Here is a 25,252-nt window from a genome sequence, read left to right as displayed (position 1 = left end):
GAGGGAAAGGAGAGCGCAAGGCAGTAGGCGAGCGTGAGAAAAGTGTGTGGTGCTTGAAGCCTGTCTGCACTGTGGAGTCCCCCTCCTGCCCTCTTCTGCTGGGATACCCTGCCAGGCCTTCACACCCACCAGGCCTCTGATCGGCGGGCTTGCCCCTGCTAACCGGCTCTTGGAGCTTCCCACAAATAGCGGTTGAGCATCTGTGTCCTGGGTGCTAGAACTACAGTGATAAATAATTCAGACAAAGTTGCTCTCCTCATGGAATTGACGTGGCAGAGGGAGACAGTAAAGAAACACAATGCTATCCCAAACAAGGTAAGTATAGATTGTGCCAAATGCTGTAAAGGAAAGAGAGTTGATACACTCACTGATGCTTACTCAGGGAGCCAGGAGGCCGGCTTTGCATGGGCGGGTCAAGGATGGCCTGCCCAAGGAGGCGGCATGTGAGCAGACACCTAAGATGGGAAAAGAACCCAGCCACGTGACAAGCAGGAGCAGAAGGTACAAGCACACTGAGCCACGAATGGTCTCTGATGGGCTCCCAATGGGACAGTCACGCCTCCTTCTAGCACCTACCTCATGGGGTTTTGAGATTACATGAGATGAGGCAGGGTAAGCAAAAATGGTTACACAGTGCCTGGCACAAAGTCAGCACTCAAGAAATTTTAACTGCTACTATTCTTTTCAAAGACTTGGGTTCATTTTGAGGTGGGAAGGGAGTGTGAAATCAGCTGCTTAGGGCCATTCTGACCCAGTGTGCCTGAGTCCCTGTGATGTCAGGCCACCAAAAGCATTCGAGTGCAATTATAAAGAAATTACTTTCCCAGCAATTAATCACCAGTATAAGATTGCCAATACATATCATTGCTGCATTATGATACATTGCATCACACAATCAGAATGTAGAGTAGAAAGGGGGCCATTTGTAGCTGACCTTATTCAAGTCAAATCAGCTCAATCAACTGAAAGTCAGTGGGAGTTTTGCCTGAGTGAGGGTCAAGACCAATTATTGAAAGGCATAATAGAACAAGGGGATGTTTTTGAAGACATTACATCTTATAGTAATTTTTCACAGTTCAGAGATACATTGAGGTAGCCCCTGTGTAATATAGGCAATACAGTGTTGGTAAAGGTTTTCTGTCCAATCCTTTATTTCAAAAGAGTCTATCTGCATTTTAAAAAAAATTTGGACAAATTGCAAGAATATGGTAAAAAGTACAAAATGGCTAAGAGATGTATCTTAAAACCAAAGTAGGGTCGTGGGAAGACAAAGACTTCTCAGCAGCTATCACTTATGCTAGTAGCTTGGATTCTCTGCTAGGGCATTCTAGGCTAGGAAGCTCCACAGGCTAACTGTAGCGTCAGACTTCTCCATCACGCAAGTCTCCCTTGGCTTTGGAGAATGCAACTATAGCACAACATTGGCCTGAATGAGAGTTAATTCAGATTATTAATCTAACACTAAGAAAAAAATAGTTACTCTGTATATTTCAAAGCCAGCATTGTCTATGGATCACTTGCTGGCTTTTGTAATATCTGTGAGTCTGCCCTTTTTATCAGTAAGCAACTAGAAGAAAAGGCTACTTAAAGCCACTAGCGGTCTTTCACTGGCACCAGCTGCGTCTCTTGTCCTTGCCAGCCTCCAAGCCTGGTCTACACCGGCCAGTTCATCACCACCAAGATTTTGCTATGATTCCAACAAAATCGTTCGAATCTTGAAACATCTTTATAAAAGACGTTTATAAAAATATTTCATGTGTCTAACTTGGTAAAGATATTTTTACTATGACAAGGGAACAAAAAGCAAAACTGCTCGGTAGACTAGAAGAAATTTGAGAACAGAAATCATATCTTTTATTCTTCATACCCCTCACTGTGCCCTACATTTATGAATTCTCCAATAAATAAGTGCTCTGTAATTGGTAAATTACCAAGAAGTTAAATTGCTTTGTCTAGACAGAGAGGATTGATTTGGGCGAATGAAGTTATAGTTCAGATTCTATGAGCAAGTGGTAATAATATTTCCAGACACGGAAGCTTGGTATATAATCTACCACAGGTCTTTAACTAGCCAAAGGGAGTCACCTAAAACTCTGTAGTCGGAGGTTCTTGAAATTTGCACAAGATACAAAGATGGGGGGAGGGCATGTTTTGTACAGTGGGCTTTAACCAGGTTTAAGAAGGGGTTTGCTAGTTGGTAAGAAGATACATAGTGACCCACGTTCCTAGACAATGAAGCCTGAAGCAAAAGCTTAGGTGCTGAGCTGTCGTTGGGTGGTGTAATCCCATGGAAGTAAAAGTGAGGGAAAGGGGAATAAGGGAAGGAGGGCGCACAAGAAGGTGAGACATCAAGCTGGGCTCCACTGCAGTACCAGCACAACTAACCACTCACTGCTACAAGATGCTCTGGGGCAAGGCCATGCGAATTACTGCATTCCAGACAATCTGCTGGGGGTTGTGGGGCAGGGAAGGGTAGGAAGAATCACTTATCCATGGGCTCCCATATCTCAGTGGGCAAAGCTTGGTATTAACCGCTTGTGATAAGTAATTTTACGTGTCAACTTGGAGGGTGTTTTTGGATGAGATTAACATTTAAATCCATGGCAGCCGGCTGGCCTTCTGACTGGAGCTGCACCCTGGGCTCTCCCGGGTCTTGAGCCTGTCTCAGATCAGCCCACACTCCACCTGTTGGACTTGCCTCCATAACCAGGTAAGCCAGTTTATTATATGTACATATGAATATATATATTCACTTTAATACATACATATAATTCATTATTATGTATACATGCAGTTCATACATACACACGTGCATGCATGCACACACATACACACACACACACACACACACACACACACACCATTGGTTGTTTCTCTGGAAAACCCTGACTAATGCACCCCCGTATTTCCAAGCTTCTCATGCAGAGGTAGACTGGAGTTCCAAGCAGTCTCATGCATCAGTGTCCAGAGGGTTCACGGACAGTCATGAGGCAGACACTGTTGGATTACACCTTTAAAAGGCAGTCACCATGGTGACTTGGGAGAAGCAAGTGGCTACGGGCTGGGAAGTAGGTCAAGCAAGAGGGTCTGACGTGAGGCCTGAGAGTGAACAGCGTGGAGGGGAATGCCAAGACCAGGCTCTGATTCTCAAAAGGTGCTTACAAAGCCTCCTACAGTAGGCTTATGGGTAAGATGAGAAAATGTGTTCTCACTTTACAGTGGGGTAAATTTTCAAATAACAAGACAACATATGCTCCTGAGTACCTAAGCTTGAATGCCACTGTCTACATGTGTGACCTTGGGACAGTTATTAAGCCTCTCTACTTCCTGGTTTATTGGTTTTTGAGATGAGAACATTCTAGATTGATGATGTCCAAGCCTTCTCTCAGTCTAAAATTTATATTTTACTCTCTGACTTGGACAAACACTTAGACATGTAAAGATTCCATAAATCTGACACATTCAATGTCAGAAGCAGAATTTTTATGTATTTCATTAACAGAAATAAGGGGCCAAAGTCAACATGATGAAATTTTGCATAACAAGCCCTGCATTTGAGACCAAGCAACCAATTCCACAAGTACAGATTAGGGGAGACTTGCCTTAAGAGGCATCCAGGTTGAACAGCAACAGCCAAGCCTGAGATTTCTTGTTGACCCCAAAACCCAATGAGTCAACTGCTCAATAAGCACGTACTTACTGGGGTTTCTTCACTGAGACAGGGGTTGGATAAGATGGGTCAGAGGCCCAGGGCCTCCGATGATCCATCTGAAGATTCCAAGCTTAATTCATGCTTATTCCGTCCCTTTAGCCTTTGCCTCGGTCCAATTAGATTGTGGCACAGGGCACAAGAGCCACAAGGTCAAGTGCTCCTATCGGATTTTAATGGGATCACTGAATGGCACAAGGTCACCTGGAGAGCCTCCCAGCTTTTCCTTCTCTTTACCCTCAAGGAGTGATTGTTCTGGATTGTGGCTCCCCTGCCTGGTGTATAAAGTCACCTAAACACAAAACTCATAACCAGAAGGCAGCTTCGGGAATCCTCGCTCAGCTCTTTAAGAGTTATAGGCATTAAAAGGTGGTATCCTGGAGTGCTCCACCACTCTGCTGACTGGAACCAAATCTATCTTAAAGTTGGAAATATGATCCAGGTGGGGATGGACTGTGATTTAATGCCATTCAAGTTCTATAGGGCACACTTCTTAAAGAAACCGTTGTAAATTATTTGTGGCTAATGCCGCCAGTGGATGGAGGGCATGGGATATTCTCAAGTACAAGAGCCTAGCTTGTATCTAATAATTGTTATATCTTCTCTGAAATTTACTGCCGATGTCTCAATTTTAACAATTCAAATAACAAGATTAACCAAGTGGAACGAAGCTCAGGCAGGCTGGCGCTCTTGATGAAAGGAGGACAACTCTTATGTCTGAGCGCATTTTTACTTTGACATGAGCAGTGACACACAGAGATGAAATCTGGTTAAAGCGGCAGCCTTCTCAACCCCATGACAGCCTCTTAGGCTAAGCACAACAATTTCAAGAGAGTGCACGCATACACTTGTTAACTTTACTCAAGAAGACTGATTAAGGACAACGCTTATGAATATGATAATAAGAGGTGGGAGCTGGAAAGGTAAGCTAAGGAAGTGGGGTAATCGGCATACTGTTTTCTTCACTTCTAATGGAGCGCTCCGTAGTCTTAATTCTTTGGGTGCGTCAGTTTGTTTAGGACGAGGTGAATCTCCTCCGAGCACCGAGTATTAATGATGATAGCACATTTTTATTTGACCTGCTGCTGAGTTGCTGTAGATACTGTGAGCGGTCACATGTGATTTCCCGTGTGATTACAGGCTCATTACCCTTTTGATGCTCTTTACTCCTCATCCTGAAAAAGTCCCAGAATTTCAAAAGATGTTTCATGCCCAAAGTTATGTAACACATGCAAAGCGAGGCCTATTCTGAAGGATAGCCATGTCCTTGGCAGCCATACACAAGGCCATGCTCAGAAGCAGCAACTGACTAGTAGAATTTCCCCCAAATTGCAAGATCTTATGGAAGAGTGAAGAGACTAGCCTGTGAACAGCAAGAGCTCAGAAAAATCATTTAACCTTTCCGGATCACTGTTTCCTTTACAGTAAATCTGAGAACTGGATTGTGAGTTCCTTTGAACTCCACTGTCCAAGGAGCTTATGCTGCTAATCTAAGGGCAATTAAAACTAATTCAAATTCACATGCATTATTTCAAGCTAAAACCAAAAGTCGTAATAGGGTACAACCACTCAATCAAAAAGTTCAGCAGTTTCTTAAAAAGTTAAACATCCCCCACCATACAATTCAACCATTGCACTTCTAGGTGTTTCGCCAAGAAAATGAAACCTGAAATCTACATGAAGTCTTGGATACAAATGTTCATTGTATCTGCATTTATAATAGGCCCCAAATGAAAACAACCCAAATATCCATCAACAGGTGAATGAAGAAATAAACTGTACCCTAAGCAATGGAATACTACCCGGGAAGAAAAAGCGATAAATTGTCGACGTGCTCAACAACATAGAGGAGTCTCAAAATAAGCATGCTGAGCAAAAGAAGCCAAACAAAAACAGTACATACAGCATAATTCCATTTATATAAAAGCCCAGAAAATAGAAACTAATCTATAGTCATAGAAAAGCAGATCAGTGGTGCCTGGGGACAGGGTGGGGAGGGCATGAGGGAGAGGGAGGATTTACAAAAGGTCACAAGGAAACTTTTGGGGTGATGGATATGTTCAGTATCATGATTGTGATGACGGTTCCATGGGTGCATATATATGTCAAAACCTGTCAAAGTGTACATTGTAAATATATGTATTTATTATATGCCAATTATATCTCCAAAAAAGTAGTTTTTAAAAACAAAAAGTCTAAATATTATGTATAAAACTTAATGCGAGTTCTAAGATATACGACAAAGAATCGGAAGCGCGTGCTTACATGTGGAGTATAAGGGTGTTCGGTGCACTATTTATACACACACACAAAACTGGAAACAGCCTAAATGTCTAAAAAGAGAGGATTGATTAGGTAAAGTATGGCATGTCTTTATGTTGGGATGTGACGTGGTCATTAAAAGTCATGACCAAATACTGTCATGAAAAACTGTTTATGATCGATTTCAATGTGAAAAAAGGAAGGTACAAAGCAGCATGTAGAACACAATGGAACTATTTTTTTTTAAAGTCTGTGTTGGAGGTTGATAATTAATCACCCTTCTCTGTTCCCCTCCACTTGAGAAGCAGAGTAAAGAGCTGGGCGGATAGAGAGCAAAGCATATCAGCTTTGTTACCAAGAGCTTTGATTGGAAAACTGCAGCTTGGAGCTAAGGCAGAGCGGGCTCCCTACTCTTCCTGTGACTCATCCTGAGCCACTGAGAGCAGGGCCAGCCCTGAGAGGTTTATCCAAGTTCATCCCTGTGTAAGTGCTCTCAATCCCACATTACTGGCATGTTGGGCGGGGCTAACACGCTTCAGGCCGTTAGCATTCCTAGCTGTCACCCATCAGGTACCGTAGAATCAATCCCCCCAAGCATTGTGACAACGAAGAGCCTTTCCCACATGCTTCCAAATGTTCCCCCAACCAAGGATGGTAAGCTGCCCCAGCTGAGAACCTGCAGAGGTATTGAGGATAAGCTGAAGTGGAACTTAAGAACCGTGAGTGGAAGGGGCATGCTTAAGTAATTCCCCTCATCAACTCTCCCTCCACAAATCCTTCTTCCCATAGGTGCAGGGGAGTAAGTGAGGCAGCAGAGGGAAAAGTGGAAATACTCTGCCTAGTACTTCTTTTTTTTTTTAAGATTTTATTTATTTATTTGACAGAGATAGAGACAGCCAGTGAGAGAGGGAACACAAGCAAGGGGAGTGGGAGAGGAAGAAGCAGGCTCATAGCNGCAGAGGAGCCTGACGTGGGGCTCGATCCCATAACGCCGGGATCACGCCCTGAGCCGAAGGCAGATGCTTAACCACTGTGCCACACAGGCGCCCCCTCTGCCTGGNGATCCCACAACGCCAGGATCACGCCCTGAGCCGAAGGCAGACGCTTAACGACTGTGCCACCCAGGCGCCCCCTCTGCCTANGTCCTATAATAGGAAACAACGTTGTATAGAAACCATCCTCCTTCTGTCCTGCTCTCCTGCAACTCTACCCACAGCCTCATTTGAAGTTAACATCAAAAGTCTGGTTTGAGGCCCTTTGAATGTAAGCCTGGTTCCCAGAGCCCTTCATATCCCCCGTCGCCCCAAGGTTGTCTCAGATGCAAGTTCCGCTGTCATTACACTCAGTCTCTATAATGAGCCTTTCCTGGAGGGCGGGGTAGGGGGCTGGCATTTGGAAACACGTGGCTCAGAGAGAAAGAGGTCAATGACTCAGGTGGCAGAGACCAGGTAGCAGATCAGCCAGGCAATACTGGGCTTGAACCATTTCCATTCAGGTCTCTGTTGGGGTGAGACATTTTCACAGAAGACACACAGTGCTGAGTCAGTGAGATCCCTGCGGGGTGGGCTGGCCCAAATTTCTAAAAAGCAACACCTATGAAGACTGTTTTTAGTTCTGGGATAGCTTCAGANTTGTGTTCCCTCTCTCGCTGGCTGTCTCTATCTCTGTCGAATAAATAAATAAAATCTTTTTAAAAAAAAATCTTTAAAGAAACCTAATGACAAAAGAAGGAATGGTTCCCCTTGCAATCTGCATGTTTCTGTAAAGGTGCAGAAAAAGATCTGGAAGGACATACACCCTGCTGCTAGAATGGCAACCTTGCCTGGCTGGGTAGTGGGACTACAGAGAAGGAGCATCATGGGTGATTATTTTTCTTTGGCTCTTTGTATTTTTGGTTTTCCAAGCTTTCTAAATACATGACTTTTGCTACTTCGTGGGGTGGAAGGGTGGGGGGCAGCCCCTTTTTCATATAAGAGAAAAAGTAAACTGAAAGGAAGGAGAATTCCTGAGCTTTCCAGAACTACAGTGCTAGGCAGTATCTGGCCTGAGACCACCCCCTCCCCACTTCATGATCCCCAGGGCACTGTCATACACTTTGTGAAGATGCCATTTGGGGACGTGTTGCCCATCACCTACGGTATTCGGTGTTGCCCTGAAAGTGTCCGAAGTGCTCTGCACATGGGATTAGATTCTACTTTTACCTTTCCTTGGTTGACAAAGAGAGTGGCATCAAGTAATTTTTCTAGAATGGCCTCCACTCAGCATCCTCATGGGATTGACATTCAGGCATGCCCTGGATCACTCTTCTCAAATTGACCCAACCAAAGCCTCACAGGCTTCAGTCTATTGCAAAACTAAAATTACAGAAAGTGGTTGACATTCAACTATCTAAAGTTTTTAACACCAAAAAATACAGTGCAATATAATGGTGCACCTCATAATACAACTACAAGATTTGGGGCGCCTGGGTAGCGCAGTTGTTAAGCGTCTGCCTTCGGCTCAGGGCGTGATCCCAGCGTTCTGGGATCGAGTCCCACGTCGGGCTCCTCCGCTGGGAGCCTGCTTCTTCCTCTCCCACTCCCCCTGCTTGTGTTCCCTCTCTCGCTGGCTGTCTCTCTCTCTGTCACATAAATAAATAAAATCTTAAAAAAAAATACAATTACAAGATTTGAGTTCAGATACTAATTTATAAAGCCTAATCTGTAGTTTTGTCCTATAATAGGAAACAACGTTGTATAGAAACCATCCTCCTTCTGTCCTGCTCTCCTGCAACTCTACCCACAGCCTCATTTGAAGTTAACATCAAAAGTCTGGTTTGAGGCCCTTTGAATGTAAGCCTGGTTCCCAGAGCCCTTCATATCCCCCGTCGCCCCAAGGTTGTCTCAGATGCAAGTTCCGCTGTCATTACACTCAGTCTCTATAATGAGCCTTTCCTGGAGGGCGGGGTAGGGGGCTGGCATTTGGAAACACGTGGCTCAGAGAGAAAGAGGTCAATGACTCAGGTGGCAGAGACCAGGTAGCAGATCAGCCAGGCAATACTGGGCTTGAACCATTTCCATTCAGGTCTCTGTTGGGGTGAGACATTTTCACAGAAGACACACAGTGCTGAGTCAGTGAGATCCCTGCGGGGTGGGCTGGCCCAAATTTCTAAAAAGCAACACCTATGAAGACTGTTTTTAGTTCTGGGATAGCTTCAGATGGTCTCTGGGGCATTTGCTACAACCACAAATGGAAAAGCCTTAATTTAAAGAAAATTCCATTTTTTTTTTCTGATTGCAAAAATTCTGGATTGGTGTAGGATTGTGCGTGTATGTGTGTGTAAGTTTACAGAAGCGCTTCCCATGCTGCTTGGCTGCATTTTTAGCCAAGTATCCCAAATTTCCTTCGGAATTGCTCCCATTTCAAGTGGCTGATCTGATACCTGAGTTTCTGCCACCTGAGTCACTGATGGCCTTCTCTCTGAGCCACGTGTTTCCAAATGCCTGACCCCCCCACACANCATCCTCATGGGATTGACATTCAGGCATGCCCTGGATCACTCTTCTCAAATTGACCCAACCAAAGCCTCACAGGCTTCATTCTATTGCAAAACTAAAATTACAGAAAGTGGTTGACATTCAACTATCTAAAGTTTTTAACACCAAAAAATACAGTGCAATATAATGGTGCACCTCATAATACAACTACAAGATTTGGGGCGCCTGGGTAGCGCAGTTGTTAAGCGTCTGCCTTCGGCTCAGGGCGTGATCCCAGCGTTCTGGGATCGAGTCCCACGTCGGGCTCCTCCGCTGGGAGCCTGCTTCTTCCTCTCCCACTCCCCCTGCTTGTGTTCCCTCTCTCGCTGGCTGTCTCTCTCTCTGTCACATAAATAAATAAAATCTTAAAAAAAAATACAATTACAAGATTTGAGTTCAGATACTAATTTATAAAGCCTAATCTGTAGTTTTGTCCTATAATAGGAAACAACGTTGTATAGAAACCATCCTCCTTCTGTCCTGCTCTCCTGCAACTCTACCCACAGCCTCATTTGAAGTTAACATCAAAAGTCTGGTTTGAGGCCCTTTGAATGTAAGCCTGGTTCCCAGAGCCCTTCATATCCCCCGTCGCCCCAAGGTTGTCTCAGATGCAAGTTCCGCTGTCATTACACTCAGTCTCTATAATGAGCCTTTCCTGGAGGGCGGGGTAGGGGGCTGGCATTTGGAAACACGTGGCTCAGAGAGAAAGAGGTCAATGACTCAGGTGGCAGAGACCAGGTAGCAGATCAGCCAGGCAATACTGGGCTTGAACCATTTCCATTCAGGTCTCTGTTGGGGTGAGACATTTTCACAGAAGACACACAGTGCTGAGTCAGTGAGATCCCTGCGGGGTGGGCTGGCCCAAATTTCTAAAAAGCAACACCTATGAAGACTGTTTTTAGTTCTGGGATAGCTTCAGATGGTCTCTGGGGCATTTGCTACAACCACAAATGGAAAAGCCTTAATTTAAAGAAAATTCCATTTTTTTTTTCTGATTGCAAAAATTCTGGATTGGTGTAGGATTGTGCGTGTATGTGTGTGTAAGTTTACAGAAGCGCTTCCCATGCTGCTTGGCTGCATTTTTAGCCAAGTATCCCAAATTTCCTTCGGAATTGCTCCCATTTCAAGTGGCTGATCTGATACCTGAGTTTCTGCCACCTGAGTCACTGATGGCCTTCTCTCTGAGCCACGTGTTTCCAAATGCCTGACCCCCCCACACACACACACACACACCTCCCTCCAGGGAGTAGAGCAGGAAAAAAAAAGTTAAAAACACACCCTGAATTCTGCCAGGCAAGCACTGGGCAACCAAGTGTACTACATACGGGAACCGAGGCTCCGCTTGGCAGGTGAGAAACTTGGAGCCAAAAGTAGATTGGGGTTACTCAGATCCTGGGGCGTGCTGGGAACTACCTCAGGGAATTCTCCAAGACCTTTCTACACCAATCAATGGTAAGACATGCANCCATTCCTTCTTTTGTCATTAGGTTTCTTTAAAGATTTTTTTTTAAAAAAGATTTTATTTATTTATTTGACAGAGATACAGACAGCCAGCGAGAGAGGGAACACAAGCAGGGGGAGTGAGAGAGGAAGAAGCAGGCTCATTGCAGAAGAGCCTGACGTGGGGCTCGATCCCACAACGCCGGGATCACGCCCTGAGCCGAAGGCAGACGCTTAACGACTGTGCCACCCAGGCGCCCCCTCTGCCTAGTACTTCTTTAGCGAAGGAAGTTCCAATTTAATTGTCCTAAGTAGAAACCTAATGACAAAAGGGGTGCCTGGGTGGCACAGCGGTTAAGTGTCTGCCTTCGGCTCAGGGCGTGATCCCGGCGTTATGGGATCGAGCCCCACGTCAGGCTCTTCTGCAATGAGCCTGCTTCTTCCTCTCTCACTCCCCCTGCTTGTGTTCCCTCTCTCGCTGGCTGTCTGTATCTCTGTCAAATAAATAAATAAAATCTTTTTTAAAAAAAAATCTTTAAAGAAACCTAATGACAAAAGAAGGAATGGTTCCCCTTGCAATCTGCATGTTTCTGTAAAGGTGCAGAAAAAGATCTGGAAGGACATACACCCTGCTGCTAGAATGGCAACCTTGCCTGGCTGGGTAGTGGGACTACAGAGAAGGAGCATCATGGGTGATTATTTTTCTTTGGCTCTTTGTATTTTTGGTTTTCCAAGCTTTCTAAATACATGACTTTTGCTACTTCGTGGGGTGGAAGGGTGGGGGGCAGCCCCTTTTTCATATAAGAGAAAAAGTAAACTGAAAGGAAGGAGAATTCCTGAGCTTTCCAGAACTACAGTGCTAGGCAGTATCTGGCCTGAGACCACCCCCTCCCCACTTCATGATCCCCAGGGCACTGTCATACACTTTGTGAAGATGCCATTTGGGGACGTGTTGCCCATCACCTACGGTATTCAGTGTTGCCCTGAAAGTGTCCGAAGTGCTCTGCACATGGGATTAGATTCTACTTTTACCTTTCCTTGGTTGACAAAGAGAGTGGCATCAAGTAATTTTTCTAGAATGGCCTCCACTCAGCATCCTCATGGGATTGACATTCAGGCATGCCCTGGATCACTCTTCTCAAATTGACCCAACCAAAGCCTCACAGGCTTCAGTCTATTGCAAAACTAAAATTACAGAAAGTGGTTGACATTCAACTATCTAAAGTTTTTAACACCAAAAAATACAGTGCAATATAATGGTGCACCTCATAATACAACTACAAGATTTGGGGCGCCTGGGTAGCGCAGTTGTTAAGCGTCTGCCTTCGGCTCAGGGCGTGATCCCAGCGTTCTGGGATCGAGTCCCACGTCGGGCTCCTCCGCTGGGAGCCTGCTTCTTCCTCTCCCACTCCCCCTGCTTGTGTTCCCTCTCTCGCTGGCTGTCTCTCTCTCTGTCACATAAATAAATAAAATCTTAAAAAAAAATACAATTACAAGATTTGAGTTCAGATACTAATTTATAAAGCCTAATCTGTAGTTTTGTCCTATAATAGGAAACAACGTTGTATAGAAACCATCCTCCTTCTGTCCTGCTCTCCTGCAACTCTACCCACAGCCTCATTTGAAGTTAACATCAAAAGTCTGGTTTGAGGCCCTTTGAATGTAAGCCTGGTTCCCAGAGCCCTTCATATCCCCCGTCGCCAAGGTTGTCTCAGATGCAAGTTCCGCTGTCATTACACTCAGTCTCTATAATGAGCCTTTCCTGGAGGGCGGGGTAGGGGGCTGGCATTTGGAAACACGTGGCTCAGAGAGAAAGAGGTCAATGACTCAGGTGGCAGAGACCAGGTAGCAGATCAGCCAGGCAATACTGGGCTTGAACCATTTCCATTCAGGTCTCTGTTGGGGTGAGACATTTTCACAGAAGACACACAGTGCTGAGTCAGTGAGATCCCTGCGGGGTGGGCTGGCCCAAATTTCTAAAAAGCAACACCTATGAAGACTGTTTTTAGTTCTGGGATAGCTTCAGATGGTCTCTGGGGCATTTGCTACAACCACAAATGGAAAAGCCTTAATTTAAAGAAAATTCCATTTTTTTTTTCTGATTGCAAAAATTCTGGATTGGTGTAGGATTGTGCGTGTATGTGTGTGTAAGTTTACAGAAGCGCTTCCCATGCTGCTTGGCTGCATTTTTAGCCAAGTATCCCAAATTTCCTTCGGAATCGCTCCCATTTCAAGTGGCTGATCTGATACCTGAGTTTCTGCCACCTGAGTCACTGATGGCCTTCTCTCTGAGCCACGTGTTTCCAAATGCCTGACCCCCCCACACACACACACACACACCTCCCTCCAGGGAGTAGAGCAGGAAAAAAAAAGTTAAAAACACACCCTGAATTCTGCCAGGCAAGCACTGGGCAACCAAGTGTACTACATACGGGAACCGAGGCTCCGCTTGGCAGGTGAGAAACTTGGAGCCAAAAGTAGATTGGGGTTACTCAGATCCTGGGGCGTGCTGGGAACTACCTCAGGGAATTCTCCAAGACCTTTCTACACCAATCAATGGTAAGACATGCATTTTATGTCGTGATCCAGTACATGTGTAGCTAGCTACAAGTGGACACAGATATGAACACATCACTGAAACCAGCTCCCAAAGCTGCCTGCTGCGGGATAGCTATTCAGGAATTATTTCTCAAATGAACGAAGCCAAACTAAACCTTAGAGAAACCATACTTACCTTGCCAGGTGCGATGCACTCGGATAGTTCCTATTCTTTTTCATTTCTTTAAAAACGTAAGGAGTTGCAACCCACGAAAGTGATGTCACCACCACTAACAGGTAGCCTGTTCTGAAAGGAGTTTCATGCACTGCCTGTCCCTCATTTAAGATTTCTGAAACTTGCCAAGTAGGAAGCAGGGGCTTCAGGGCCCCGGGGGCACACAGGCCGGCCCTGACTCTATCTGGGCCAGGCGGAGTACCGTCAGGTGGAGCGAGGCCATTGCAGAGCAGCAGGAGAGACCTATGTTCTGTGTCTCCGTTCTAGCCCCCACACTGTCCCACTGTCCCCTCACATGAAACCATTCATCAAACCCAGAAATGGAGTCAGAAGTCAGGCTGGCAATCACTTTGCTTTGGTATCTTGTCGGAGGATCAGGAAGGGGGAAAACAAGGGTTATTTAAGCAGCTGTGAAAATCATGGACAACTTGGCAAATGAAAAATCCACTCAGACCCACCAGCAGCACAAAAGTGAGGAATTAAACAACTTTGTAAATAAAGGGATCATTACTCTAGATGCATTAATACACAATTAAGACCTATTGAAAACTTCCCATTTCAAGATAAATGAAGAGCATTAGCTGTTCATTTCCCAAGCCAGATGGGCTGTTTCCACAGCACGTGCTGGAGGCCTGAGGCCTGGGTCAGCCGGGGCTGGCTCAGGTGGCAAGCCCACGGGTCCACGTCGGGGACCTGGGAGGGGCCGGTCCCTGCACTTCCACTCTGGTGAAGGTTGTAACCACAGCCCCGTTTTTCACTCAAGGGATGTACGCAGTGCACACCTGATGAAGTTGGGAGGAAAGTTCTACCCCAGTGCATTTGCCTCCTCTGAGTTTCATCATCCTTCACCAAATAAGCATAATTGCTCCGTGTTGAAGAGGTGCTGGGGACAGAGTCTCTGCTGGTAATTGCCTAATGGGCGGGCGAAATGAGGTGTGAGGCACATTGGTGTGAAAAAGGCAATAGCCACAGGTTTATTAACATTGAAAATTAAAATAAGCTCAGCCCCAGCCAGGCAGTCCTTGCTGAAATGAATCCCATTATCCCTCTAATAACTGCACAGGGGCTCAACTGGATGCCACCCAGGGGGTAGAGAGGCCTCAATGCAGGTCACATCTCTGCCAGCTTCGGGGAGCTGAAGACTGTCTGGTTCACTGAGGACTATCACAGAGGCAACGGACACCTCTGCCCCCACTGCAGCTCCTTCGGCTACACCGAAACCCGTGGGCAGGCGAGGAGCTGTGAAGGGGGAAGCCCAGCTACGTGCCGTTCTGACCTGGGTGTTTCAATAGTGGCTGAATGGAATTTGCAAAGGTGTACTGTAGGGCTCTGGAACAGGATCTTTTTTTTTTTTTTAAGATTTTATTTATTTAAGAGAGAGAGAAAATGAGCAGTGGGGAGGGGCAGAGGGAGAGGGAAGGAGAAGCAGACTCCTTGCTGAGAACAAAACTTACAGAGGGGAGGCATTCCGAGGAATAGGGGGACTGGCCAGGCAGAAGGCAGGCTTTGAGCTGGGGACTAGTAGACAGTAAGCCTGGAGGGTTGGGGAGGGTGGTGCAAAGAAAACCACGCAGGGAAGTTTGGATTTAATGCTGGATTTAAAGGGAACCCATGTAGGTTTCAGACACGAAGAATCACGCGATTAAAGGATTTAAATCACTTGACATTGAATTTGCTTTACATTAAAAAAATATGTTTGGGTTTTAAATTTTAAATCACCTTCAGTTTCATGAATTTCACTCACTATTATATTCAAAGCCACTTACTTCAAATGGGCTTCAGTGCTGCCCAGAAATCCAACTGTATTTCTCTTGTCCGTTTACTCCTTTTGCTTCAGAGTGAAAATTTTGTAACTTCTTCTCTCTTTTCAAACTTCCAGCACCTCTGCTTGGGTCCTGCTCTCAGGGCCAATCTGCCTCTTCTTCCTTACTCCTCCCACTTCTACCCACCGGCCTGCCTTTGGTCCAACGCTCTGTGTGGTCCCACTTCTGCCAACACCTCCACCTGTGGCCAGATCTCCCCTCCCCTACTCAAGGATGCTCCTCCCACTGCCACTGGCACCAAAACGGCAGCAATTGCTCTCCTCTTAAAACAAAAAACAACTTTCTTGTCCTCAAGGTTCAGCACTTGTCCCATTTCTCTGCCTCCCTTTGCAGAACGACTGCTCAAAAGAGCTGTCTGTCTACACTGGCACATTTGAGCAGTCTGTCTACACTGGCACACTGCATTGCCTCTCCTCCTGTTCTCCCTAGAACCCACTCCAAGTAGGCTTGACCCGGCCCCTCCAAAAATACCACTCCTTGGTAAGGTCACGGCAGACCTGATGATGTATGGTGTTGCTAAATGCAGTGGTCAGCTCTGCATCCTCACCTTCTCACCTTCTCTGAACTCTTGGCAGCCTCTGCCCTTGGCTCCCAGGATGCTGCTCCTTCTCAGTCTCCAGCTGGTTCCTTCCCATTTTTCCAACCTCTAAAAATTATAGTGAGTCCTTGGCCTCTTCTGTCTCTGAACTCTATCCCTAGTTGATCTCATCCAGTCTCAAGCCTGTGAACACCACCTATTTGCTAACAAGTCCCATATTTATGTCTCCAGTTTGGACCATTCCCAACTCCGGAGAGGTCTCTGCTTGGAAGTCTAACAGGCATTTGGAATTTAATCTTTCCAAAAGTGAACTCCTGGTTCCTGCTCCGCCTCCCACCCCGCTGCCCCCACACCCCAGCATCTACACACATGCGCCAAAACCTCCCATCCCAGCAGCTTTCTCAATGGCAACTTCCTCCTCCCTTTTGCTCAGGACTAAAACCTCAGCCATCCTCACCGGCTCTCACACCCTCCATTCCGGTCCATCAGCAAATCCAACTGACCTTGTTTCCAAACTAAATCCGGACTGACCACTTCTCGCCATCTCCACTGCCGTCTGCCTGCTCCAAATCACCATCCCTCCCAGGGTCACTGTGGCAGACTCCTAGCTGGTCTCCCTGCCTCCATCGTTGTCCTAATACAGCCTATGCTCAACATAGCAGCCAGCACCCGAATAGAGCCTATGCTCCACCCAGCAGACTGACCTCTGTAAAGTAACAATCGGAGCATGTCATTTCAGTGCTGAAAGCCTTCTAATGACTGCCCACAACACTCAGAATAGAATCCGACCTTCTTACAATGGCCTAAGAAGTCCTACCCTCTCTGGTCCCAGCTACTTCTCTACTTCTCCCTCTGCTCAGCCACACTGGCCCCTTGCTGTTTCCCAAACACACCTTTGCACAGACTGCTCGTGCTGGCTACAGTGGAATTCTCCCAGAGGGTCCCATGGCTGGCTCCTCCAGTTGCCCCAGATCCTGCTCAGTGTCACCTACCTGCTCAGTGAAACCTTCCTGACCACTCTGTATAAAGCACCCACACACATCAGCCTCGCAATTTGCTTCGTCTGCTTGACTCTTCTCCATTCAGCTTATCACCATCTGTTAAACTGAGTCCTACTCCTTCAGTGGTCATCATCTCTCATTAGAACAGAGCTCATCTGGGATAGGGACCATGTTGTGTTCATTCCTGTGTCAGTGCCTAATATGTAGTAGGAACTCAATACTCGTGGAATGAACAGTACTTATTGGAGCCCACTCTTTGAAGCACCTGCTATGTACAAGGAAAACACAAACACCCCCCGCCCCACTCCAGCCATCCGTTGCCAGGTGGCTCAACATCCAAAGCCTAGATTAACTCCCACAAAAACTACCTGAATGCACACCGGCCCGCCGTCCTCTGTCCCCACACCCCTCAGGATTACCAGGAGGAGTATATTCCCTCCCTCTGTTCCCTTGCCTGGGAAATGAGTTTTCTGATGCCAGCTGCTGCCTGGTTGCTTCGCTCCAAAACAAATGTAATTGACCATAACCCACAGTTTCCTTCCATTAAGCTGAGGGAGCGGTGGCCAGGATGCCAAGTCTCAGCTCTTCCCTTTACTTACTATGAAATTTTGGTCAAGGTTTTTCATCTCCTGAATCTCAGCTTTCTTAAAAATAGGTTGGGAAAAGTAAAGCCAACTTCTAGCGATGTCATGGGATTAAGTGAAACGAAGAACGGGTAATACTGGACACATAGCACTTGCTCACTGGATGTTGGTTTCCTTCCTCGTCCCACCAAAACATGACCCTAGAAGCACTCCACAGTTATAGTTTCTAGCCCAACACTCGACTGTGGCCCTCCAGAGATGATGGCCAGGGCTCAGCAGCGGTGGAGACCAGCATAGGCTGTCTGAACCTGTTTAGGCCATTCTCCTCCTCCTCCCCCCCTCCCTCACACGAGCCCACAGAGGAACAGACTGCCCTTGGCATCCTTCTTGCATTTATGGCAGACCTTCTCCGTCCTGCAAGGGTGGTGAACTGAATTCAGAAAAATGACAGGTCGTTACAAATATATTGCCTGTTGTAAAATAAAAGAATGTCCTTGTTAGAAAGCCAAATGACTTCTCTGGGAGTAACTTTAAATGATAGGCATAGGATATTGCGAACGCAGAGTGCACGTGTTACACTTTGGTAGAATACTTTAAATATACACGTGGCACTCAAATATCAATACGTGTGGATGTTGGCATTAATCCTTTAACTGGAATCATCTCTGACGGTAACTCTCCATTACTCAGCTCTCTATTGATTTGGGTTCAGACTTGGAGAAGACTCAGGCCAGGTCTCCACTGAGGAGAGTGGCATGGAGAGTTGGTAATTATCCAATGAATTCCAGTAATTATGCAATGAATTACAAATCGTCTATACCAACGTTTCCTGGAATGTTTAATTCAGCAACACACCTGTGAACTTTCCAGGACACATTTGGAGGAGTGGGTTGAAGAAGAGGGGTGTCCAATAGGGAAGGCTGTCCACTTCCCACTGCCCTAGTACTTGTCCCCTACATCCCCTCACCCCAATATTCCTATAAACGCATGTAATTCACATGACTTTGGGTTTCAGTCTGCCACCATCCCTTCTGCTTCCGAAGTAAAAACTCTAAAGTAAAAGGAAAAAAAAAAGGCTAGGAAACCCTAACTGACTGTATATGTTACATCGAGTAGGTAGTGTCTGCATTAGATGGCTTGACTCAACTGCTGTGATTACTACTCTGAAGTCAGGACTTTGACATAGGTCATGGACCTCTTTAAGAATTAGAAAATAACAGGCTCTACCCAAAGCTCGACTTGGTCTGGGTATGTCTCTGCTTCTCCACAAGATATGTTTGATTGTCGTGGTTCCCAGACTCCTGCAAACCAACCATTTATGAGCTCACATTGGCAGGGTTGAGTCCAACATGAGTTATATGTGTCTTTTGTTGGAGAAATCATTTTTTATGCTTATTTTCAACAACAAACTTCTCAAAGTGAGTGACTACCAGAAGCTGGGTAGTTTTGATGATGAATGAGTCTGGGAATGAGGGAGAAGCCTCCAGATACTTCTGAAGACATAGCACTTCTCCCATGTTCAATGGTCCTTTGCTTTGTACTCTGCCATAACAAGTATTCATTACACTTTCTTCCAAAGCAGATGATGATAGTACTAATTGAACTCCTGAGATTTCATTTTCCCTTCTGGTCCATGAGTCATGATTAGCGAGATGACCAAAGTAGGATGAACCTATGGTTCCTGTCAGGGTAACCACAGGGCAAGAGAAAGCTTGTTAAAGTTCTCATTCCTCTATGAGTTTGGGTTTTCTTGGGTGCAAAAATGGTAGGTCCAGGAGCATTTCACTCTTCAGCATAATCACAAAGGCACTCACCACTGACATGGGGAGTATGGAGCCTGATGGGGTCAGGTACTAGGAGAAGTTATCACCTCTACTTTAGCGGGTTTCCACGTCAATCAGGAAACTAGTTGGGTTCCCTCAGGAACCTTACGGTGGTCTTTGAGATCCTCTTGGGTCCTCAACCAAGGACCATTAACACATATGTTCCATTGGGCCTCCCAGCAGTACTCATGCTATTGGCTATTCAGGCAAAGGGGGCAGAATTCATTCAACAAATGTTTATGAAGCACCTGCCAATGATCAGCCCTGTGCTAGAACATGGGGTATAGCAGTTAATAAGGTAGGCATTGCTGCTGTCCTCACAGAGATTGCTCTGTGATGAAAAGAGCCCTGGGCTTGTCATCAGAAGGCCAGCATTTGAATCCAGGCTCTCCCACTTTATCTCTTTGAGCTTCAGTTTACCTTAAGCAAAATGAAGGAGATAGCTCTATCTACCCCCCTAACTATCCACTACATAGATCAGATAAATATGTTGACATGCTCTATAAACTTCTATAGTTTACATTATGGGAAGATAAGGTATGACCACTATAGAAATTTAAAATGCTTTTTTTTCATTCTCAAAAAAATTGAAAGCAGGGACTTACACAGCTATTTTATACATCCATATTCACAAGCAATATTCACAAGAACCAAAAGGCAGAAACAACCCAAAGATCCACCGNATGGGAAGATAAGGTATGACCACTATAGAAATTTAAAATGCTTTTTTTTCATTCTCAAAAAAATTGAAAGCAGGGACTTACACAGCTATTTTATACATCCATATTCACAAGCAATATTCACAAGAACCAAAAGGCAGAAACAACCCAAAGATCCACCGATAGATAAACAGATTAACAAAATGTGGTATAAACATGCAACGGAATATTATTCATCTGTAAAAGGGAAGAAAATTCTGACGCCTGCTACAATATGGATGAACTGTGAAGACATTATATTAAGTGAAATACATCAGACACAAAAGGACAAATGTTGCATGATTCCACTCATATGCAGTAGCTAGAGTAGTCAAATTCACAGAGACAGAAAGTAGAACGGTGGTCACCAGAAGCTGTGGGGAGGAGAAGTGGGGAGTATTGCTTACTGGGTATAGAGTTCCAGATTGGGTTGATGAAGAAGTTCTGGAGATGGATGGCGGTGATGGTTGTACAACAGTGTGAATGCACTTAATGCCAGTCAACCATACACTTAAAAATCATTAAAATTGTTAAAAAATGCCTTCGGGAAAGGAACTGTGTGTGTAAGCACCAAAGCAAAGCGCCAGCAGCTTTTCCTGGAGGGGGCCCCTTAGCAAGCATCAGCCTGGTGTGCTCCCACTGCTGGGGTTTGGTCTCCACCCCACCTTTGTCAACGCAAAGAGAACTGACTCAACTCCTCTCTGCTTTCTGTTGGTAAGTGTTCATGAGAAGCAATGTGGAGGCTGTTTGGTGAACACTGAAGCAAGACAGGGAAGACTAAATGTTTAAGCAGCACCATGAGAAGGTGGGATGTTCTTGCCAAAGGGACCTGAATCCTTACAGTCTGTCGATGTCACACATGAAATGTCTGTGGCTTCCATCACCGTATTGGAGACACCTCTTCCAAGAGGATCAGAAATGTCCAGGCAGCTAACTGCCGCTCCCTCTCCCTGGAACAAGGTCTGGGTGGGCCCTGCTAACATTTGTCTCTGAGACCCTCTTTTTTGTCCTGCTTCCAGGGGTGAACAACCCTCCCCCTTTCTGGTCAAATCATTCTTTCTTTAGATTTTTTTTTAAGATTTTATTTATTTATTTGACAGAGAGAGAGCATAAGCAGGGAGAGCAGCAGAGGGAGAGGGAGAAGCAGGCTCCCCGCTGAGCAGGGAGCCTGAAGCGGGTCTCGATCCCAGGACCCTGAGCCACCCAGGTGCCCCTCTTTCGATTTTCTAATGAAATGTTCAAACAGGTTGTATTTGCGTTGTGCAGGCCTGGGCACTATTTCAGTTCCTTCAGACGACTTCTAGTGCCTCCACTCTGATGTATTTTGTGTTGGAGGTTTAAACCTCAGAGACGAATGACAGCCCCTCTGTATAGAGTTCTTGGGGACACATCCTGGAGCCCCCATGTACTGACAACAGCCACTATTACCCATCCTTTCCTGGTTTTCTCAGCACATGTGACTAAGGAGAAGCTAAAAGATCTCTCTTCTGTGCAGTTGAGCCAGGGACATAAACTGGAGGTGTCTGTCACAGTGACTGATGCAAAAACGATGATCTTGCTGGAGAGGCAGACCTTCCCTCTTTCAGTTCTCCTTCGGCTCTGGGTGCCAGTAATTGCCCGCTGCCCATGACAAATCACAGGTAAATCCCAGGCAGAGAGCTCAAAATGTACTTTGGCTATTTCTCTTCCTGGCAGGCTCCTGTGCAAAGAGATGAAGGGTTGCTGGCCCCAAGGATGTCTCCACTCAGATCCACCTGCTAGAGGTCAGGGATGAGGACCTCAGGCCGACTTTACCTTCAGCAGACCAGATCTGCCGATAAACAAAGGGAACCATGGTTTTGAGCCTGGTCAGCTTCTTAATCCTCTATAAGCACACACATCACTCACGGCAAATTCTTATCCCAAACTGGAATTCACCGGAAGAAATCAATTTATGGCAGCAGATGTTTTTTCTCTTGCTTGTCTTCTCTTAAGCAAAATAAATTGCACAACTAGCAAGATTGATAGTAATAATATTAAGTCCATAATAATGCAAATCAATTCTTAAGTATGAGATGTGGGAAGATAAGTTGGGGAGAAGTTTGTGACAAAGGCATAGTCCTTAGGAAACATTACAGCATGATGTCACATGCTACCTTCAACCTAGTGAACATGGACTCAAGGGTTAGACCAACCTATGGTCAAACCCGAGCCCTTCTACCATGTTGTTCTGGGTCATGGTTAGGTCATTTCATAAATCATAAAGTGGAATAAAAAGGTGTGATAGGAGAGTTAAATCAGAGAGCACATATCAAGAAGCCGGTATTATGACACTTCGCACATACTAGGGGCTTAAAAAGTGGTGGTTCCCGTGTCCCTTTCTTCAATTCCTACACAAGCACAGCCTAGCTTGTACATTTAACAAGAAGCTCCTGCCTCAAACTCCATGTCTTTAGAAGATACAGCAAATCCATAGCTTTGATAAATAGCTTTATGATGGGCTGCTCTTGCGCTGTATATCCCAAAATCAAATGGACAAGCAAGCATCTAGGAAATCTAAAAGAAGCAAACTTTGCCTGTTTCCCTGACCCTAGGGCATATGACAGTGTCACAGGCTGATGTGACAGGAACTCCCCCATCCATTTCCACCAGGAGGAAAGCTCTGCCCAGGTCCACCCAGCAACTAGTCATACAGGGCAGTTTGGTGGGGAGGAGATTGGGGAAGAAAGCAGGAGAAGTGAAAGGTCACCAACTTGTCCTTGATCTCTGACCTCACCTCAGTGCCGACTTTACGATGCCCCAGCCCCTTTCAGCCATCAGAGCTGAGCACTTTGGGAGATATGGCAGGTGCCCGAGCTCCAGCAGGGCAGGCTGCCCAGGTACTGATCAAGAGAGGAGAAAGTGGAAAGATTCAGGGTCTCCTTGCTCCTCTTGTCCTTCCTCAACACCTCCCTTGAAGATTATAGATCCCCCAAGACCAAATCACTTCCTTTTTAAGCCGTCCTCACATTTGGAACTGCCATAAAGACAGCGATGAAATGAGAGGTACCCTCAGATTACCATTTGCAGGTGTTCCAAGATGCAGCAAGCCATTTGAATCCCCCCTTAGGCCAGGGGATTCACTCCATCTGTGCTTGCAATTCATCCGAGACCAGTCTTTTCTGTTATGCAGCTTTCCTGAAATGTCTGTTTCTCCTTTTTTTCACATACCAAAGAAGAAAAACCAGCATTTCTATCCACGTTATTAGAACCAAAAATAGCCTCTTTTCTCCCCAACCCACATCATTGCCGCATTACAAACACATTTTGTGTATTCACCTTAAAGGTTGTTGTGTTTCCCTCCTGCTTTCTCCTTTCATTATACAAGATTTCCAGTTATTCAGTATTTTGTTCTCATTAGAACACTGCTTGTCACATGTTTTCACCAGAGACATTCATCACCAAGGTCAAAGGGTGAATATCGTGATCTATTGCGCTTAGAGGAATCTAATGAAAAGCCACATAATTATCCAATTTAAGGAGAAGCATGTAAAAAAGAAGGGGACCACTTGCTATAATTTAAATTGTTTTGTTTCCCTGAAGCAAAATTCAGCACCTGATTGACAGGACCTAATGATAATTCTTATTGATATGGTGATGTTAATTGTGGAGAGATATTTAATAAGTCTCATATTCTGGAGGTAAATGTGTGCTCTTAACCTGCACCTGAACCTGATTTTTGATGCAGCGTGGGGATGAGGTACAGATACAGATAAGTGAGCACAAGTGGATTTTCAGTCTTGTGTGGCAGAATGGAAATTGGAATCTTCAGAATCTATTAGGAGAACAATTCCACAGTTGCTCACACTTTTATAAATTATACTGTATGCTATAGAAAGACACAAAGTCAGGGGAGGTTCAAGAGAGGATGTGTCGTGACTTTGCACAGAAGTTTCTAGGGTGGTACTGGATGGTGGTGTTGTGTTGTTTTTAATCAGAGACACATACCGAAGACCAGGATCTGTATTCATTTTCAAACAAAATGGACTAATGAAATCCATTCCCTGCATCATCTCTCTGCCACCCCACACTCACCTTGCAGAAAACGAGGCTAATTCTGAAACGGAGGTAAATTCTTAGAAGAATGAATTCTTACACCACGGACAACATTTGAAAAGGTGTTTTTAGGCCTAGATCTCCAGAGGAAGTGATGGGTGGGGGCTGAAAACATCAGCCAGATCTCGCACCATCACGAGATCTCTGGACTTTGGGAACCGGCTCCTGGGGCTGTGGACAGAACTGGGGTCAGCACTGACTTTCTGAGAGGCCGTTTCCAAATCATTAGCCAGGCGAGAGAAGATGACTCTCCAGGCATGGTTATGTGTGACTCTGCAAGCTACAGCCTGTCCTCACGGAGAAGCTGTGCATTTTTCATGTTTTTACTACGTTCTAGCAAAGTTTTATATACTGGAACTTTAAAGCTGCATCTGCTGTCGCAAGACAATTCCAGAACTCGGGAATTGATACTCATATAGCCATCTTTGGGCAAATAATACAAAGTAAAAAAACAAAACAAAAACGAAACCTATTCTAAAGACAAAGAGACTTGAAAAAAATAAAGTGATCTAGATCTGAAGGAGGGAACTTCAAGTTGTGAAATTGAGTTCAAAAAATTGTTTTAAACTCTGAGTTAGCTCAGTCTTCCATTTTTACCTATGGAAAAAGACTGCTACATGGTTAGCATTTTAATACGATATCCTGGTCAATATAATTATTCACACCAAAATAACTCCAAAGTTAGCAAGCCAAAGATGGCTATAAACTAAGTCACAGTGGGTCACTGTCACCACAAACTAAGAGCTGTCAATTTACAAATAGGAACATGAGAGTTGAAATGCAATCATTAAAGGGGTGTCACAGAAAATAAGAGTAATTGTTAATGAACAAATATTTAAAATGTTCAAAGCATTCCACGATAAGATTCTTTTGAACAAAGCATCTGGGGTCTGGGACACAGTGGATGACCAGTAAGTGAGCAATGGGCAAGAAATTCTGTTTTTCTTTTTGCTTCCTAAATTTGCTTCATTATTTTTGCTTTCAATACACACACACACACACACACACACAC

At 45.2% G+C, this 25,252-nt stretch overlaps 1 long non-coding RNA gene across 1 annotated transcript in view; it reads right to left on the bottom strand.

Moving 5' to 3' along the window:
* Nucleotides 1–25,252, bottom strand: part of LOC117804052 — a 30,456-nt gene that overhangs the window by 1,157 nt on the left and 4,047 nt on the right. The window lies entirely within an intron of this gene.

The sequence above is a fragment of the Ailuropoda melanoleuca genome, chromosome 1 (genome assembly GCF_002007445.2).
Source record: "Ailuropoda melanoleuca isolate Jingjing chromosome 1, ASM200744v2, whole genome shotgun sequence".
NCBI lineage: Eukaryota > Metazoa > Chordata > Mammalia > Carnivora > Ursidae > Ailuropoda > Ailuropoda melanoleuca.
This window is presented reverse-complemented; position numbering and strand designations above follow the sequence as displayed.